The sequence below is a fragment of the Callorhinus ursinus genome, unplaced genomic scaffold (assembly GCF_003265705.2).
Source record: "Callorhinus ursinus isolate GAN/ISIS: 27379988/994484 unplaced genomic scaffold, GSC_fseal_2.0 scaffold33, whole genome shotgun sequence".
In the NCBI taxonomy this organism is placed as follows: Eukaryota; Metazoa; Chordata; class Mammalia; order Carnivora; family Otariidae; genus Callorhinus; species Callorhinus ursinus.
This window is the reverse complement of record NW_027397095.1, coordinates 5,651,735-5,660,604: the sequence shown is the minus strand read 5'-3', so window position 1 is coordinate 5,660,604 and position 8,870 is coordinate 5,651,735.

The following is an 8,870-nucleotide window of genomic DNA, read 5'->3' as shown; positions in this document are numbered from 1 at the left end:
CCCACCAACACTGGAAGAGGGTTCCCCTTTCTCCACAACCTCTCCAATATTTGTTGTTTCTTGCCTTGTCCATGTTTGCCATTCTAACTGGTGAAGGTGGTATCTCAATGTGGTTTTGATTGGAATTTCCCTGATGGCTAATGATAATAAACAATTTTTTCATGTGTCTGTTAGCCATTTGTATGTCTTCTTTTGAGAAGTGTTTGTTATGTCTTCTGCCCATTTTTTGACTTATTTGTTTTTTGGGTGTTGAGTTGGAGAAGTTCTTTATAGATCTTCGATACCAGCCCTTTATCTGTAGTGTCATTTGCAAATATCTTTTCCCATTCTGTGGGTTGCCTCTTTGTTTTGTTGACTGTTTCCTTTGCTGTGCAGAAGCTTTTTATCTTGATGAAGTCCCAAAAGTTCATTTTTGCTTTTGTTTCACTAGCCTTAGGAGATGTATCTTGAAAGAAGTTGCTGTGGGCGATGTCAACGAGGTCACTGCCTATGTTCTCCTCTAGGATTTTGATGGATTCCTGTCTCACATTGAGTTCTTTCATCCATGTTGAGTTTATCTTTGTGAATGGTGTTAGAGAAAGGTCGAGTTTCATTCTTCTGCATGTGGCTGTCCAATTTTCCCAGCACCGTTTATTGAAGAGACTGTCTTTTTTCCATTGCATGTTTGTTCCTGCTTTGTCAAAGATTATTTGACCATAAAGTTGAGGGTCCATATCTGGGTTCTCTATTCTGTTCCATTGGTCTGTATGTCTGTTTTTGTGCCAGTACCATGGTGTCTTGATGATTACAGCTTTGTAATATAGCTTGAAATCGGGCAACGTGATGCCCTCAGCTTTGTTTTTCTTTTTCAACATTTCCTTGGTGATTCGGGGTCTTTTCTGATTCCATACAAATTTTAGGATTGTTTGTTCCAGCACTTTGAAAAATGTCATTGGGATTTTGATCGGGATGCCATTGAAGGTATAGATTGCTCTGGGTAGCATAGACATTTTAACAATGTTTATTCTTCCGATCCATGAGCATGGAATATTTTTCCATTTTTTTGTGTCTTCTTCAATTTCTTTCATGAGTGTTCTGTAGTTCCTAGAGTATAGATCCTTTACCTCTTTGATTATGTTTATTCCAAGGTACCTTATGGTTTTTGGTGCTATTGTAAATGGAATCGTTTCTCTAATTTCTCTTTCTACAGTTGCGTTGTCAGTGTTATGAACTTGAGGAATGTCCGCTCTATCCCTACACTCTGAAGTTTTAATCAGGAAAGGATGTGGTATTTTGTCAAATGCTTTTTCTGCATCAATTGAGAGGACCATATGGTTCTTCTCCCTCCTCTTATTAAAGTGTTCTATCACATTGATTGATTTGCAAATGTTGAACCACCCTTGCATCCCAGGGATCAATCCCACTTGGTCGTGCTGGATGATCCTTTTAATGTATTGTTGGATCCTATTAGCTAGGATTTTGTTGAGGATTTTAGAATCCATATTCATCAGGGATATTGGTCTGAAATTCTTTTTGATGGGGTTTTTGCCTGGGTATTAAGGTAATGTTGGCCTCATAGAATGAGTTTGGAAGTTTTCCTTCTGTTTCTATTTTTTGGAACAGCTTCAGTAGAATAGGTATTATTTCTTCTTAGAATGTTTGGTAGAATTCCCCAGGGAATCCATCAGGCCCTGGACTCTTGTTTTTTGGCAGGTTTTTGATCACTCCTTCAATCTCGTTCCTGGTTATTGACCTATTCAGGTTGTCAATTTCTTCCTGTTTCAGTCTTGGCAGCTTATAGGTTTCCAGGAAGGCCTCCATTTCATCCAGATTGCTCAGTTTATTGGCATATAGTTGTTGATAATAATTTCTAATAATTATTTCTATTTCCTTGGTGTTAGTCTTGATCTCTCCCCTTTCATTCATAATTTTATTAATTTGGGTCCTTTCTCTTTTCTTTTGGATAAGTCTGGCCAGTGGTTTATCGATCTTATTAATTCTTTCAAAGAACCAACTTCTAGTTTTGTTGATCTGATCTACTGTGTTTCTGGTTTCTAATTCATTGATTTCTGCTTTGGACCGATGTGTTTTTGTTCTCATTGATTTCCATGAATTGTTTAAGTTCTTCTTTGATTTCCTGGTTGACCCGAACATTCTTGAGCAGAGTGGTCTTTAGCTTCAAAGTGTTTGAATTTCTGTCAAATTTTTTCTTGTGATTGAGTTCCAGTTTTAAAGCATTGTGGTCTGAGAATATGCAGGGAATAATCTCAATCATTTGGTATCAGTTGAGACCTGATTTGTGACCCAGTATGTGGTCTATTCTGGAGAAAGTTCCATGTGCGCTCGAGAAGAATGAGTACTCTGTTTTTTTAGGGTGGAATGTTCTGAAAATATCTATGAGGTCCATCTGGTCCAGTCTGTCATTCAAAGCTCTTGTTTCCTTGTTGATTTTCTGCTTAGATTATCTGTCCATTGCTGAGAGTTGAGTATTGAGGTCTCCTACAATTAATGTATTGTTATCAATATGACTCTTTATTTTGGTTAACAATTGGCTTATGTAGATGGCTGCTCCCATGTTGGAGGCATAGATATTTACAATTGTTAGATCTTCTTGTTGGATAGACCCTTTAAGAATGATATAGTGTCCTTCTGTGTCTCTAAGTACAGTCTTTACCTTAAAATCTAATTTGTCTGAATTAAGAATTGGTACCCCAGCTTTCTTTTGAGGTCCGCTGGCATGGAAGATGGATCTCCATCCCTTCACTTTCATTCCGGATGTATCTTTAGGTTGCCGGATAAAGTATTCTTGGCTGCATGTTCTTCTTGTTTAGTACCTTGAATATGCCTTGCCAGGCCTTTCTGGCTTGCCACGTCTCTGTGGACAGGTCTGACGTTATTCCAATGTTCCTCCCTCTGTATGTAAGGTATCTCTTCCTGCTAACTGCCCTTAAGATGGTTTCCTTGTTTCTAAGATTTGCAAGTTTTACTATTACATGTCGGGGTGTTGGCCTGTTTTCCTTGATCTTGGGAGGGGTCCTCTCTGCCTCTAGGACACGAGTGTTTGTTTCATACCCCAGATTAGGGAAGTTCTCAGCTACAATTTGCTCAAAAATATCTTCTAGTCCTCTCTCTCTCTCCACTCCCTCCGGGATTCCAATTATTCTGAAATTGGAACACTTCATGGTGTCACTTATTTCTCTGATTCCATTTTCATGGATTCTGAGTCTTTTTCCCTGGCCTCCTCTTTTCCCTTTTTATCTATTATATTGTCTTCCAGGTCGCTTATTCGTTCTTCTGCCTCACTTACTCTAGCTGTTAGATTATCTAGATTGGATTGGATCTCATTGATAGCATTTGTAAATTCTGCCAATTCAGCTTTCATTTCTGCCCTTAGAGACTCTATATTGCCATTAATTGATTTCTCCATTCTAGCTCTTGTCTTCACAATTGCTAGCCTGAATTCCATCTCCGACATCTTGGTTATACCTACATCCATTTGTAAATCTGCAGCATAAGTCATGATCTCTGAGTCTTTTCTATTTTGGGGGTTCCTCCTCCTAGTCATTCTGTTGATGGGTGTTTGAGGGAATGTATAGGGCCGAAATTATTGACCAGAACCCAAGAAAGATGCACCTGTTTTCTTGACCTTAGGGTTGCTGGCCTCTTGTTTTCCCAGCCTGTCTTCTGCAGGAGGGGCCTGCCGCACTGTTACTCAGGCAACCCTGTTTGGGCGCAGTTGCCCTGCCCCCCTGTGGTGGGGGATGGGCTCTGTGGGAATCAGTTTTGGGGGCTTTTGTTCCCTGCCTGCTTTCCCTGGCAACTTTCCATGTCTCTTCCGTGAGTCAGAGCAGAAGAGACCGTTTCCAACCCTCTGCCTCAGAGAGATTGCAGTCTGTTCTTCAGTGAGCTCTCCAGGCCACACTGTCTCCGTTTCTGTCCATGCTGCTATATACTGCAGCGTCCTGGGTTTTGCACCCCTCTGCAGCGCCCCCAGTCCTGCCTCCAGGTCAGAGCACGTCTCTGCCCCTTGTGCTTCTAAAACCTCCAGTCACTCCCTGTTTGCATGTGCGACCCTGCTGCTCTGGATTTCCGTCCCAGGGGCTGCCCTAAAGTCCTTTCCCCGCAGCTACCATCTGCGAGTCTGTGCCCTGTCCCCAGCGCGTGAGGCTGTCGCTCACCATCAGTGTAGTATCCCCACGGACAGGCTCCCTCCCGCTGCTGTTTATCCTCCGATATCTGCCTGTGAATCAGGGCTCCCCACTTCATACCTCAAAACCAACCACCTGCGATATTCCGTTTGTAAAGAAGCAGATCTTCTTACATTTCAGGCTGGTTTCGTGGGTGCTCAGAGTGGTCTGGTAGATATCCAGCTCAATTCCGGTGACCAGCTGAAATAGGGTCTCCTATTCCTCTGCCCTCTTTCCTTCCCTCCTCTGTATCCATTTTTAAATCTGTGGCAGAGGTCACAGTCTCTGAGTCTTTCCTATTTTGGAGGTTCCTCTTCCTAGTCCTTCTGTTGAGGGGTGGTTGAGGGAATGTATAGAGTCCAAATTACTGACCACAACCCAAGCATGATGCACCTGTTTTATAGGGAACTTAGGGTTGTCGTCCTCTTGTTCTCCCAGCCCGTGTTCTGGGGGAGGGGCCTGCCATGCTGTTACTCAGGCAACCCTGTTTGGGCAGAGTTGCCCTGCCCCTTGTGGTAGAGGATGGACTCAGTGAAAACAGGTTTGGGGGGGCTTTTGTTCTCTGGCAGCTTTCCCTGGTGGCATCCTGTGTCTCTTCCGAGAAAGCAGAAGAAATTGTTTCCAACCCTCTGCCTCAGAGCAGAGAGATTGCAGTCTGTTCTTCAGTGAGCTCTCCAAGCCACATTATTTCCATTTCTGCCTGTGCTGCTATATACCACAGTCTCCTGGATTGTGCACCCCTCAGCAGCGCTCCCAGTCCTCACCTCCAGGTCGGGGCACGTCTCTGCCCTTTGTGCTTCTAAAACTGTCAGCCACCCCCAATTCATATGCCCAGCCCTGCTGCTCCGGTTTTCCATCCAGGGGCCTGCCCTAAAGTCCTTTCCCCACCGCTACTGGTCTGCAAGTCTGTGCCCGGTCCCCAGCGTGGGTCCCCAGCGTGGGAGGCTATCGCTCACTGGTGGTGTAGGATTCCAACAGCTTGGCTCCCTCCCCCTTCCATTTATCCTCTGTTATATTCCTGCAGAATCACTGCTCCCCACTTTGTATCTTGAATCCAACCACCTGTGATATTCTGTTTGTAGAGATCCAGATCTATCTTCTTACAGATCAGGCTGATTTTGTGGGTGTTCAGAGTGGTATGGTAGATATCCAGCTCAATTCTGGGGACCAGTTGGAAAAGGGTCCCCCACTCCTCCGCCATCTTTTTTTTACATCCCAGGTACCATTTTAAGTATGATGTTTGCACGTGCAAACAGAGATTTGCAGACATGACAAACCAAAAAACAAGACTAATACGATCCTTACTCTCATAGAGCTTATATTCTATTTGTAAGGAAATAAATAACTAGCAAGTAAATAAGTACATAAATAGGATAATTTCAGACTGAAATATGCAATTAAGTAAAAAAGGGGTTATGAGATAAATAATGAAAAGTAGGAGGCACAGGGATTAATAATATGAGATTGGTTGGTCAGGGAAGACTTCTCTGTGGAGGTGACATTTGAGGTGAGACGAATACAAGGAGCTAACTACACAACTATTTTTTGGGAAAAGTGTTCCATGGAAGAAGAGGAAATAGTAAGTAAAAAGTCCCTGAGGTAAGATTATGCCTGATGTGCACAAAGAACAGCAAGGAGACCAATGCATCTGCACTGCAGTGAACAAGGAGACGTGGTAGACAATGAGGTAAGAAAAATAGTCAGAAGCCAATCATGTAGGGCCTTGTAGGTCAGACTTAAGAACTTCATATTTATTCTAAAGGGAATGGACTATTCTGCCTTCCAAGAGGACATACATCAATGTTATACTTCTTCTTTATGAAAGCTCTTTACATATTTGAAGACCTTGCGTATATCCCTGCTATGTCCTCTCTTCTGTAGACCAGAAGTCACTAAATTTCTTCAACCATTTCTCCCAGGTTGTTTTTAGATTTCTCACTATTTTCTTGTCCCCTTCTAGTTATACTGTAGTTTGCTAAACTGTACATGTTAAGTGAGAAATAAATGTTACCTGAAGGAATGAACAAATGACATACCATGCTCAATGCAAAGCACAGTAGGATGATTTCTTTTTGTACTAGACGTTACAGTTCTATTATAACCCAAGTAGCATTCATTTTGAAAGTAACATACTTCATTTCTCAGTGTATCAGCAGTTAGTTTCATGTGTATCAAAGATAACATGAAAGCCGATTTTCACTGATATGCAGACAAGCAACCACATTCATGGACCATTATCAATTTTGCTTCAAAAGATTCTACATACTAGAAGAACATGGTAGATGGACTGCAACAAATGGCTCAATTCTTCACCTATCTGTAGACCCAGAAACTTTGCTATGGGACTTTGCACTATTTTCCCACTCTAGGTGAGGTGTTATTCCCCATCCCTTCATTTTGGGCTTGGACATGTAATTTCCTTCTCATAATTGAATGATAGCTAATATGACATAAGCAGAGTCTTTGCTTGTTTACACTTGCTCTGTTAGACTCCTCCCATCATTATACAAACACACCACAATACCCTGCTAGAGAGTTGCAAGATAATGTGTAGAAGAGCCAAGTCACCCAAGCTGAGGCCATCCTAAACAAGCCAGCCCCTAGGTGACTCACAGCTGATTGTAAATTCATGAGTGAGACCAGACAAGACCAGAAGAACTGTTCCACTAACTCACTGACTCAAAATCAGTAATACACGGTTGTTGTTTAAAGCCACTAATTTGTAAGGTGGTTTGGTATGCAGCAATAATTTACTGATACAAAGAACTTTTAGTCTCTAGTGTTCAGTCATAAATCCTCCTCCTCCAACACATGTATGCATATACATACATGTTCCAGCAGAAGAGTTTAAACTTTGGTGCATTGGTTTTGGAAGGTTTGGGACTTTGGGTCTAAAACATCATAAGTATAATGGTGTTTTGTGTCTATGTAATACACATCATATTCATTTAGCTACCTAAATATCACCACCTCTTTTAGACTCACTCTACAGAGCACAGGGCTTCGCATGGTATGTAAAATGCCAAGTCAATCAAAACCCAAAACAAATGTCATATACACAAAGCCTACACCTGCTTAAAATGTGCTTTTTCTCCATTTTCTCTCAGATCTATATGAAATTATGGACCTACTGCAGAGCAAAACTGATTTCTTGGAAGAGCTGGGTTTCCTATTGTGTCTAAGGTAATAGAAAGGATATTACTGCTCTGCTAAATCTTCTTGCAGTTGACTTGCTTTGAATTGCTACAGTAACATAAAAGAAAATCATCATTAGGGTTCAAAAAATAAGTTGTTTTAAATAAAGTTTACATTAATTTGCAGACATGACAAACCAAAAAAACTCATTTACAATTCCCAATAATTGGTCAGGGCTTATTAGATGTTTGTATATTTGGATTTACACAGTTTAATATATTTTTTCTTTTGGTTGGTTATTTTTGTATCATTGGAAAAGAAATTTAAGACAAATTGAATTCAATCTTGTTGCCAGCGATGTGTCTGGACTGCAATAACTGACTTTTTAAAAACTACATGTTATAAGAAAACAAAATAAAATGGCTCCATCTTGAGGAGTCTTTCTGACTATAAAAATGTAGAATGTGTCATAGAGAAATAAGAACATGTGTTCTCAAACTTTGTGAAAAGTACATACATTTTATTCTCTAGAACCTTAGGATCACACAGAGGGTCATGAGTATGATGCTGAGAGAGGCCCTTGAGAAGGAATTAGAAGTAGAGAAATCATTGCTTAGTGTAAAGACATGGAGTGTGGAAAGGAATATCTAGGCTCATTCTACTGCTCTCCTACCTCATATTGGTGAATCCTGGGAAAACTTTATACAAGAGGATGCAGTAAAATTAGGACATAATTCTACTTAGAATTCTACCAGGCATGATTAGCCTGGTTCCCTAGGGCCATGTTCTACTACTCTTGCAAGCTCAATTCTAGGACCCAAGTTGTTCCTAGTCAGGAAGGATTTATAAAGCCTAGTTTAGTATTCAAGCAGCTCATCATTGAGCCACCTTTACTACTAGTCATATTCTGATCACATGGCTCCATTCTAGTACCCGAACTTATTAAACTTCTCTGTGCCTCAGTTTCCTCATCAAAAAATTGAGTGATGTGAGACTTAAGTAAAATAATGCATATGCCTGACACATAGTAATAATTCAATAAATTCAATTACCATAGCTGATATCAAACAACTAATGTGAAGTCACTGAACATGAAGTTAGGAAGAGAAGTACACGTGGTCAGCTCTCATGAGATAGTATGAGCCTGCTCCACCACACTAACGCATGGCCAAGACTCTACCTTATAACTCACTTCAAGTAATCACCTCTATTATTTCCCCCATATCTTAACCCCAATAATCCTAAAATTTGTCCCTATCTTGCTCTCAAACTACAATCCCATTCCTGTACCCCAGAAGTGATCCCAGCACATTTTATCTACCAGTCCTCTCTGATAAGACAATCTCCCTGTTCATCTGGGTCTTGGCACACCTCCTACTCCCAGAATTTCTTTCATCATGTCACAATTCCTGTCAAGCCACTCTGCCCTTGAGGGACCTCTCTAATTATAGTCATCTGCATGAACTGCCACTGTCTTTAGTTATGGCTGTGGTTAGGGCTCTATCTGGAGCCAAAGAGAGCTTACTGAAACAGGAGTGCAGTTTATGACTAGGAAACAAAGAGTTCACT